We start from the raw sequence: 11,966 nt of genomic DNA, 5'->3' as shown, positions 1-11,966 counted from the left end.
ACACATGACTACTTGGAAAAGCCATAGTTTGACTAGACAGACCTTTGTTGGCAAAGTAATGTCTCTGCTTTTTAATATACTATCTAGGTTGGTCATAGCTTTTCCCCCAAGAAACAAGCATCTTTTAATTTCATGGCTGCAGTCATCATCTGCAGTGATTTTGGAGTCCCCCAAAATAAAGGCTTTCACTGTTTCCATTGTTTCCCCATCTATTTGCCATGAAGTAATGGGAGTGGATGCCATAATCTTAATTTTGTAAATGTTGATTTTTAAGCCAACTTTTTCACTCTCCTCTTTCCTTTTTATCAAGAGGCTCTTTAGTTTTTCACTTTCTCTCATAAGGGTGGTGTCATCTCCATATCTGAGGTTATTGATATTTCTCCCGGCAATCTCCATTCCAGCTTGTGCCTCATCCAACCTGGAATTTCTCATACAATACTCTGCATATAAGTTAAATAAGCAGGGTGACAATATACAGCCTGACTTAATCCTTTCCTGATTTGGAACCAGTCTGTTGCTCCATGTCCAGTTCTAACTTGCTTCTTGAGCTGCATACAGATTTCTCAGGAGGCAGGTCTGGTGGTCTGGTATTCCCATATCTTTCAGAATTTTCCATTGTTTGTTGTGATCCACACAGTCAGAGGCTTTGGCATAGTCAATAAAGCAGAAGTATGTATTTTTCTGATATTCTCTTGCTTTGTGAATGATCCAGCGGATGTTGGAAATTTGATCTCTGGTTCCTTTGCCTTTTCTAAATCCAGCTTGAACATCTGGGAATTCATGGTTAATGTACTGTTGAAGTCTGGCTTGGAGAATTTTGAGCATTACTTTCGTAGCGTGTGAGATGAGTTCAATTGTGCAGTAGTTTGAGCATTCTTTGGCATTGCCATTCTTTGGGATTAGAATAAAAATGACCTTTTAAAGTCCTGTTTCCACTGTAGAGTTTTCCAAATTCGCTGGCATATAGAGTCCAGCACTTTAACAGCATCATCTTTTAGGATTTGAAATAGCTCAACTGGAATTCCATCACCTCCACTAGCTTTGTTCGTAGTGAAGCTTCCTAAGACCCACTTGACTTCATATTCCAGAATGTCTGGCTCTAGGTGAGTGATCACACCATTGTGGTTATCTGGGTCATTAAGTTTTTTTTTTTTTTTTTTTTGGTATAGTTCTTCTGTGTATCTTGCCACCTCTTCTTAATATCTTCTGTTTCTCTTAGGTCTATACCATTTCTGTCCTTTATTTTGCCCATCTTTGTATAAAATATTCCCTTGGCATCTCTATTTTTCTTGAAGAGATCTCTAGTCTTTCCCATTCTATTGTTTTCTTCTATTTCTTTGCATTTTCACTGAAGAAGCCTTTCTTATCTCTCCTCGTTATTCTTTGGAAGTCTGTATTCAAATACGTATATATTTCCTTTTCTCCTTTGTCTCTCACTTGTCTTCTTTTCATAGCTATTTGTAAGGCCTTCTCAGACAACCATTTTGTCTTTTTGCATTTGTTTTTCTTGTTGATGATCTTGATCACTGCCTCCTGAACAATGTTACGAACCTCCATCCATAGTTCTTAGGCACTCTTTTTTATCAGATCTAATCCCTTGAACCTATTTGTTACTTCCAGGGGAAGTAGGGGAATTGTAGGTGATATGATTTAGGTCATACCTGAATGGTATAGTGGTTTTCCTACTTTCTTCAATTTCAGCCTGAATTGGGCAATAAGGCGTTCATGATCTGAGCCACAGTCAGCTCCCAGTCTTTTTTCTGCTGACTGTATAGAATTTCTCCATCTTTGGCTGCAAAGAATGTAATCAATCTGATTTTTGTGTTGACCATCTGGTGATTGTCCATGTGTAGAGTCTTTTCTTGTGTTGTTGAAAGAGAGTGTTTGATATGATCAGTGTATTCTTTTGGCAAAATTCTGTTAACCTTTGACCTGCTTTGTTTTGTATTCCAAGGCAAAATTTGCCTGTTACTTTGTCTGGGTGTTTCTTGACTTCCTACTTTTGCATTCCAGTCCCCTATGAAGAAAAGGAGAACTTTTTTGGGTGTTAGTTCTAGAAGGTCTTGTAGATCTTCATAGAATTATTCACTCTAGCTTCTTCAATATTACTTACTGGTCAGGGCATAGACTTGGATTACTGTGATATTTAATGTTTTGCCTTCGAAAGGAACAGAGGTCATTCTGTTGTTTTTGAGATTACATCAAAGCATTATATTTCAAACTCTCTTATTTACTATAATGGCTACTCCATTTCTTCTAAGGGATTCCTGCCTGCAGTAGTAGATATAATGGTCATCTGAGTTAAATTCACCCATTCCAGTCCATTTTAGATCACTGATTCCTAAAATGCTGATGTTCACTTTTGCCATCTCCTGTTTGACCACTTCCAATTTGCTTTGATTCGTGGACCTAACATTCTAGGTTCCTATGCTATGTTGTTCTACACAGCATTGGACTTTACTTCCATCACCAGCCACATTGACAACTGGGTGTTGGTTTTGCTTTGGCTCCGTCTCTTCATTCTTTCTGGAGTTATTTCCCCACTGATCTCCATTAGCATATTGGGCACCTACTGACCAGGGGAGTTCATCTTTCAGTATCCAATCTTTTTGCCTTTTCACACTATTCATGGGGTTCTCAAGACAAGAATACTAAAGTAGTTTGCTATTCCCTTCTCCAGTGGAACTTTTGTTAGAACTATCCACTATGACCTGTCTATCTTGGGTAGCCCTACTTGGCATGGCTCATAGTTTCATTGAGTTAGACAAGGCTGTGATGCAGGTGATCAGCAGATTGTTAGCTTTCTGTGATTGTGCTTTTTATTCTGTCTGATGGAGAAGAGTAAAAGGCTTATGGAAGCTTCCTGATGGGAGAAACTGATTAAGAGGGTAACTGGATCACAGACGGTAAAGCGTCTGTCTATTAATGTAGGAGACCTGGGTTCAATTCATGGGTTAGTAAGATTCCCTGGAGAAGGAAATGGTAACCCACTCCAGTACTCTTGCCTAGAAAATCCTAAGGACTGAGGAGCCTGGTACAGGCTACTGTCCATGGGGACGCAAAGAGTCTAACAGTTCAGTTCAGTTGCTCAGTCGTGTCCGACTCTTTGTGACCCCATGAATCACAGCACGCCAGGATTCCCTGTCCATCACCAACTCCTGGAGTTCACCCAGACACATATTCATCGAGTCAGTGATGCCATCCAGCCATCTCATCCTCTGTCGTCCCCTTCTCCTCCTGCCCCCAACCCCTCCAAGGATCAGAGTCTTTTCAAATGAGTCAAATTTTTGCATGAGGTGGCCAAAGTACTGGAGTTTCAGCTTCAGCATCATTCCTTCCCAGGGCTGATCTCCTTCAGAATGGACTGGTTGGATCTCCTTGCAGGACAAGGGACTCTCAAGAGTTTTTACAACACCACATTCAAAAGCATCAATTCTTCAGCGTTCAGCTTTCTTCACAGTCCAACTCTCACGTCCATACATGACCACTGGAAAAACCACAGCCTTGACTAGACAGACCTTTGTTGGCAAAGTAATGTCTCTGCTTTTCAATATGCTGTCTAGGTTGTTCATAACTTTCCTTCCAAGGAGTAAGTGTCTTTTAATTTCATGGCTGCAGTCACCATTTGCAGTGATTTTGGAGCCCCCAAAAATAAAGTCTGACACTGTTTCCACTGTTTCCCCATCTATTTCCCATGAAGTGATGGGACCGGATGCCATGATCTTCTTTTTCTGAATGTTGAGCTTTAAGCCAACTTTTTCACTCTCCTCTTTCACTTTCATCAAGAGGCTCTTTAGTTCCTCTTCACTTTATGCCATAAAGGTGGTATCATGTGCATATCTGAGGTGATTGAGATTTCTCCCGGCAATCTTGATTCCAGCTTGTGCTTCTTCCAGCCCAGCGTTTCTCATGATGTACTCTGCATATAAGTTAAATAAACAGGGTGACAATATACAGCCTTACCATACTCCTTTCCCTATTTGGAACCAGTCTGTTGTTCCATGTCCAGTTCTAACTGCTGCTTCCTGACCTGCATACAGATTTCTCAAGAGGCAGATCAGGTGGTCTGGCATTCCCATCTCTCTCAGAATTTCCCCAGTTTATTGTGATCCACACAGTCAAAAGCTTTGGCATAGTCAATAAAGCAGAAATAGATGTTTTTCTGGAACTCTCTTGCTTTTTCGATGATCCAGTGGATGTTGGCAATTTGATCTCTGGTTCCTCTGCCTTTTTTAAAACCAGCTTGAACATCTGGAAGTTCATGGTTCATGTATTGCTGAAGCCTGGCTTGGAGAATTTTGAGCATTACTTTACTAGAGTGTGAGATGAGTGCAATTGCGGGGTAGTTTGAACATTCTTTGGCATTGCCTTTCTTTGGGATTGGAATGAAAACTGACCTTTTCCAGTTCTGTGGCCCCTGCTGAGTTTCCAAATTTGCTGGCATATTGAGTGCAGCATTTTCACAGCATCACCTTTCAGTATTTGAAATAGCTCCACTAGAACTCCATCACCTCCACTAGCATTGTTCATAGTGATGCTTTTTAAGGCCCACTTGACTTCACATTCCAGGATGTCTGGTTCTAGGTCAGTGATCACACCATCGTGATTATGTCATGAAGATCTTTTTTGTACAGTTCTTCTGTGTATTCTTGCCATCCCTTCTTAATATCTTCTGCTTCTATTAAGTCCATACCATTTCTGTCTTTTAACGAGCCCATCTTTGCATGAAATGTTCCCTTGGTATCTCTAATTTTCGTGACGAGATATCTAGTCTTTCCCATTCTGTTGTTTTCCTCTATTTCTTTGCATTGATCGCTGAAGAAGGTTTTCTTATCTCTTCTTGCTATTCTTTGGAATTCTGCATTCAGATGCTTATATCTTTCCTTTTCTCCTTTGCTTTTCACTTCTCTTCTTTTCACAGCTATTTGTAAGGCCTCCCCAGACAGCCATTTTGCTTTTTTGCATTTCTTTTCTATGGGGATGGTCTTGATCCCTGTTTTCTGTACAATGTCAGGAACCTCATTCTATAGTTCATCAGACACTCTATCTATCAGATCTAGTCCCTGAAATCTATTTCTCACTTCCACTGTATAATCATAAGGGATTTGATTTAGGTCATACCTGAATGGTCTAGTGGTTTTCCTTACTTTCTTCAATTTAAGTCTGAATTTGGCAATAAGGAGTTCATGATCTGAGCCATAGTCAGATTTAGGTCTTGTTTTTGCTGACTGTATAGAGCTTCTCCTTCTATGGCTGCAAAGAATATAATCAACTCAGTAAATCTTTAATCCAATTTTCTGTTGATGGGTGGAGCTGTGTTCCCTCCCTGCTGTTTACCTGGGCCCAAGCTATGGTGTAGTGCCTGTGCTTTGCTGGATCAGCCATGAAGAGATACCCCACATTCAAGGTAAGAGAAACCCAAGTAAGATGGTAGGTGTTGCAAGAGGGCATCAGAAGGCAGACACACTGAAACTATACTCACAGAAAACTAACCAATCTAATCTCACTAGGACCACAGCCTTGTCTAACTCAATGAAACTAAGCCATGCCCATGGGGCCACCCAAGATGGGCAGGTCAAGATGGAGAGGTCTGACAGATTGTGCTCCACTGGAGAAGGGAATGGCAAACCACTTCAGTATTCTTGCCTTGAGAACCCCATGAACAGGATGAAAAAGCAAAATGATAGGATACTGAAAGAGGAACTCCCCAGGTCAGTAGGTGCCCAATATGCTACTGAGACCAGTGGAGAAATAACTCCAGAAAGAATAAAGGGATGGAGCCAAAGCAAAAACAATACCCAGTTGTGGATGTGACTGGTGATAGAAAGCATGGTCTGATGCTGTAAAAAACAATATTGCATAGGAACCTGGAATGTCAGGTCCATGAATCAAGGCAAATGGGAAGTGGTCAAACAAGAGATGTCAAGAGTGAACGTCGATATTCTAGGAATCAGTGAACGAAAATGGACTGGTATGGGTGAATTTAACTCAGATGACCATTATATCTTCTACTGTGGGCAGGAATCCCTCAGAAGAAATGGAGTAGCCATCATGGTCAACAAAAGAGTCTGAAATGCAGTTCTTGGAAGCAATCTCAAATGATGAATGATCTCTGTTCATTTCCAAGGCAAAACATTCAATATCACAGCAATCTAAGTCTATGCCCCAACCAGTAAGGCTGAAGAAGCTGAAGTTGAATGGATCTATGAAGACCTAAAAGACCTTTTAGAACTAACAGCCAAAAAAGATGTCCTTTTCATTATAGGGGACTGGAATGCAAAAGTAAGAAGTCAAGAAACACCTGGAATAACAGGCAAATTTGGCCTTGGAATACAGAATTAAGCAGGGCAAAGACTAATAGAGTTTTGCAAAGAAAGTGCACTGACCATAGCAAACTCCACCTTCCAACAACAAAAGAGAAGACTACACATGGACATCACCAAATGGTCAACACGGAAATCAGATTGATTATATTCTTTGCAACCAAAGATGGAGAAGCTCTATACAGTGAACAAAACAAGACCAGGAGCTGACTGTGGCTCAGATCATGAACTCCTTATTGCCAAATTCAGACTTAAATTGAAGAAAGTAGAGAAAACCACGAGACCATTCAGGTATGACCTAAATCAAATCCCTTATGATTATCCAGTGGAAGTGAGAAATAGATTTAAGAGACTAGATCTGATAAATAGAGTGCCTGATGAACTACTGACTGAGGTTTGTGACATTGTACAGGAGACAGGGATCAAGACCATCCCCATGTAAAAAAAAATGCAAAAAAACACAAAATGGTTGTCTGGGAAGGCCTTACAAATAGCTGTGAAAGGAAGAAAAGTGAAAAGCAAAGGAGAAAAGGAAAGATATAAGCATCTAAATGCAGAGTTCCAAAGAATAGCAAGAAGAGATAAGAAAACCTTCTTCAGCGATCAATGCAAAGAAATAGAGGAAAACAACAGAATGGGAAAGACTAGATATCTCTTCAAGAAAATTAGAGATACCAAGGGAACATTTCATGCAAAGATGGGCTCAATAAAGGACAGAAATGGTATGGACCTAACAGAAGCAGAAGATATTAAGAAGAGGTGGCAAGAATACACAGAGGAACTGTACAAAAAATATCCTCATGACCCAAATAATCACGATGGTGGGATCACTCACCTAGACCCAGATATCATGAAATGTGAAGTCAAGTGGGCCTTAGAAAGCATCACTATGAACAAAGCTAGTGGAGGTGATGGAGTTCTAGTGGAGCTATTTCAAATACTGAAAGGTGATGCTGTGAAAATGCTGCACTCAATATGCCAGCAAATTTGGAAAACTCAGCAGTGGCCACAGAACTGGAAAAGGTCAGTTTTCATTCCAACCCCAAAGAAAGGCAATGCCAAAGAATGTTCAAACTACCCCGCAATTGCACTCATCTCACATACTAGTAAAGTAATGCTCAAAATTCTCTGAGCCAGGCTTCAGCAATACATGAACCATGAACTTCCTGATGTTCAGGCTGGTTTTAGAAAAGGCAGAGGAACCAGATACTAAATTACAAACATCTGCTGGATCATCGAAAAAGCAAGCGAGTTCCAGAAAAAAAGTCTATTTCTGCTTTATTGACTATGCCAAAGCCATTGATTGTGTGGATCACAATAAACTGTGGAAAATTCTGAAAGAGATGGGAATACTAGACCACCTGACCTGCCTCTTGAGAAATTTGTCTGCAGGTCAGGAAGCAACAGTTAGAACTGGTTGTTGAACAACAGACTCATTTCAAATAGGAAAAGGAGTATGTCAAGGCTGTATATTGTCACCCTGCTTATTTAACTTATATGCAGAGTACATCATGAGAAACGCTGGGCTGGAAGAAGCACAAGCTGGAATCAAGATTGCCAGGAGAAATCTCAATCACCTCAGATATGCAGATGACACCACCCTTATGGCAGAAAGTGAAGAGGAACTAAAAAGCCTCTTGATGAAAGTGAAAGAGGAGAGTGAAAAAGTTGGCTTAAAGCTCAACATTCAGAAAACTAAGATCATGGCGTCTGGTTCCATCACTTCATGGGAAATAGATGGGGAAACAGTGGAACCAGTGTCAGACTTATTTTTGGGGGTGGGTGGGGAGCTCTCAAATCACTGCAGATGGTGACTGCAGATGGTGACTGCAGCCATGAAATTAAAAGACACTCCTTGGAAGAAAAGTTATGACCAACCTAGACAGCATATTCAAAAGCAGAGACATTACTTTGCCAACAAAGGTCCGTCCAGTCAAGGCTGTGGTTTTTCCAGTGGTCATGTATGGATGTGAGAGTTGGACTGTGAAGAAAGCTGAGCGCCGAAGAATTGATGCTTTTGAACTGTGGTGTTGCAAAGACTCTTGAGATGCCCTTGGCCTGCAAGGAGATCCAACCAGTCCATTCTGAAGGAGATCAGTCCTGGGATTTCCTTAGAAGGACTGATTCTAAAGCTGAAACTCCAGTACTTTGGCCATCTCATGTGAAGAGTTGACTCATTGGAAAAGACTCTGATGCTGGGTGGTATTGGGGGCAAGAGGAGAAGGGGACGACAGAGGATGAGATGGCTGGATGGCATCACTGACTCCATGGTCGTGAGTCTTGGTGAACTCCGGGAGTTGGTGATGGACATGGAGTCCAGGCGTGCTGTGATTCATGGGATCGCAAAGAAGAGGACATGACTGAGTGACTGAACTGAAGTGAACTGAAGCTATGTTGGACTTCCCTGGTGGCTCAGAAGGTAAAGCGTCTTTTTGGAATGCCAGAGACCCAGGTTCGATCCCTGGGTTGGGTAGATCCCCTGGAGAAGGAAATGGCAATCCACTCAGTACCTTTGCCTGGAAAATCCCATGGACAGAGGAGCTTGGTAGGCTACAGTCCATGGGTTGGACATGACTGAGCGACTTCACTTTCACTTTCACTTTTAGCTATGGTTCATGTAATGAAGATAATCATGATCTCCTTCAGAAGATCCCATTCACTTGCTGCTGCACTCAGTGTCCCCAGCCTGCAGCTGACCACTGAAGACCCAATCCTCTGCTGGAGACTCCTAGACACTCATGGGCAAGTCTGGGTCAGTCTCTTGTGGGATCACTGCTCCTTTCTCTTGGGTCCTGGTGTGTACAAGCTTTTATTTATTCCCGCCAAAAGTCTGTTTCCTCAGTCCTGTGTAAGTTCTGGCTTTTCTATGGTGGGATTAATGGTGATCTCCTCCAAGAGGGTTTATGCCATACCCAAGTCTACTGCACCCAGAGCCCCTGCACCTTCAGCAGTCCACTGCTGTCTCATATCTCCACAGGAGACACTCAAACACAGTTCTGGCTCAGTCTCTGTGGGGTCTCTGTGTCCTGGTGGGCACAAGGTTTGTTTCAGACCTCTGAACATCTCTAGCGGTTATGGGATTTAATTCTAAACATGATTTCGCCCCTCTTATTGTCTTGCTGGGGCTTCTTCTTTGCCCTTGGATGTAAGGTATCTTTCTTTGGTAGAATCCAACATTATCTTGTTGATGGTTGTTCAGCAGCATTGTAACTTTGGAGTTCTCACAGAAGATAAGCACACATCCTTCTACTCTGCCATCTTGTATTCAGTTTCACCTTTACTCTTCAATAATGTTAAATCAAATGATGTGCCTCTATTTTGGCAATCAGCTCAGCCTGAAGGGATGACTCTCCCTCAATCATCCACTCAACTCCTAACTGCCATTTCTGGTGTCAGACCCTAATATGCAATCTAGATTTGCTGTAGTCTTGCTGTAGTAGCAGACCTACAAAAATAGGAAATCTCAGTTTAAATCTTTGCCTTCTTGCCTGTGAGTTATTCACTTTTTGCCCTGCTCGCAAATGAAATTAATTATTTAACTGTCTTTTTAATTTATAAACTTACCAAGCTACTGATTAGTAAATTAACTTAATAGGCTACTGGAATTTCATTGTTTTCATCTCTTAAATCAGAGATTTCCCTTACCATTTTGTAAGTCTAATTCACATTATTTTTTACAGCTCAGGATGTTTGTTCAAGTGGGATGGAATTCATACAGCTGATTCACCATTCATTGTACCGGATCATTAATCTTTGCCGGTAGGTATATTTATATTCTTGGCAGTTATACATTTTCTAGATTTTTTCTTCCATTAGAATGAATGAGTAGAAAGTAGAACAGATGGTCAAAGTGATGACTCTTCTACATTTTCTGTAGCTACAGCAATAAAGATTAACATGCATGTTCTACTATGACTTCTTCAGAATATGTGTATTTATGTGGTTGTGTTTTATTATTACAGATATCTTTGTTTGTAAAATTACTATGTTTTGCATTAAAGTAAATTGGGAATACTCAACCAAGCAAAGAATATTACTTTATGTAAAATCAGTGAAATCAATTATCTTTTACAGTTTTCTCTCTTAAATATAAAAATTGATGAATATTTGGTAATTATTGTCACAAATGAGGTTAAAAGATCAGAGAGGAATCAGAAGGCGTTACAATACCAGTCATTGAGAGTCTTTTAATTCATATAAAGATGCATGCATGCTTATATGTTCAGTCACTTCAGTTGTGTCAGACTCTTTGTGACCCCACAGACTGTAGCCTGCCAGGCTTTCTATCCATAGCAAGAATACTATCCAGGAATTCTATCCATAGCAAGAATTATTCCAGCAAGAATACTGGAGTAAGTTGCCATTTCCTTCTCCAGAGGATCTTCTTGACCCAGGGATCAAACCCAAGTCTCTTGCCTCTCCTGCATTGGCAGGCAGATTCTTTAATACTAGCACCACCTGGGAAGCCTAAAGCAAAACATTAACAAATTGAAAAATAGAAACCATAAGATCATCTCAATAGATACAGAAAAAGCTTCAGGTAAGATTCATCACCTATTTATGATAAAAAGTCTCCAAAAAATGAGCATAGAGGGGACACTGTTGTTGTTGTTTAGTTGCTAAGCTGTGTCCAACTCTTTTGTGACCCTATGGACTGTATAGCCCAACAGTATTCTCTGTACATGTCATTTCCCAGGCAAGACTACTGGAGTGTGTTGCCATTTCCTTCTCCAGAGGATCTTCCTGATCCAGGAATTGAACCTGCATCTTCTAATTGGCAGATTCTTTACCACTGAGCCACCTGGGAATCTCCATCAAGTATCTTACAAGAACATTAAAGTGGAAAAGACTCAACCAAATATTGTGGTGAAGTTTTTCATAGTCAAGAATACTTTTTATATGCTAAAATAAAGCTTTCTAGAAGAGACCAAAAGTAATTTAGGAGAACTGTGATTATATTGGCATAAAATATTGTATGTGCAACATAAAGTATACTATCAGTTAAGTTCAGTCGCTCAGTCGTGTCTGACTCTTTGCGACCCCATGAATCACAGCATGCTAGGCCTCCCTGTCCATCACCATCTCCTGGAGTTCACTCAAACTCATGACCATCGAGTCGGTGATGCCATCTAGCCATCTCATCCTCTGTCATCCCCTTCTCCTCCTGCCCCCAATCCCACCGAGCATCAGGATCTTTTCCAATGAGTCAACTCTTCACATGAGGTGGCCAAACTACTGGAGTTTCAGCTTTAGCATCAGTCCTTCCAATGAACACCCAGGACTCATCTCCTTTAGGATGGACTGGTTGGATCTCCTTGCAGTCCAAGAGACTCTCAAGAGTCTTCTCCAACACCACAGTTCAAAAGCATCAGTTCTTCGGCACTCAGCTTTCTTCACAGTCCAACCCTCACATCCATACATGACCACTGGAAAAACCATAGCCTTGACTAGATGGACCTTTGTACTTTATAAATATACATATATACAAAATTTACATTATAATTATCTGTATTATACACATATTATACATTATATGTGTATTGCAATATACATACATATATGTGTGTATGTGCTAATAATTATAAACAAATCATACAAAGTTAAACAACTTAGGGTCAACTTTTGATGTAGTTTTATATCTGA

General features: G+C 40.7%; 1 long non-coding RNA gene across 2 annotated transcripts; it reads left to right on the top strand.

The window, feature by feature from the left end:
• The first annotated feature begins 5,330 nt into the window (after positions 1–5,330).
• Positions 5,331–11,318, top strand: LOC129624158 (uncharacterized). Of its 2 annotated transcripts, none has more exons than XR_008700788.1 (4): positions 5,331–5,407; positions 8,970–9,075; positions 10,004–10,082; positions 11,020–11,318. It is a non-coding gene; the product is annotated as an uncharacterized LOC129624158 (long non-coding RNA). The 2 variants fall into 2 exon arrangements; XR_008700787.1 differs by having other exon boundaries at positions 5,332–5,407; positions 8,930–9,075.
• The last annotated feature ends 648 nt before the right edge of the window (positions 11,319–11,966 follow it).

This window comes from Bubalus kerabau, chromosome 12 (genome assembly GCF_029407905.1).
Source record: "Bubalus kerabau isolate K-KA32 ecotype Philippines breed swamp buffalo chromosome 12, PCC_UOA_SB_1v2, whole genome shotgun sequence".
Taxonomy (NCBI): domain Eukaryota; kingdom Metazoa; phylum Chordata; class Mammalia; order Artiodactyla; family Bovidae; genus Bubalus; species Bubalus kerabau.
Note: the sequence above shows the minus strand (reverse complement) of the source record. Positions and strands in the feature narration are given on the sequence as shown.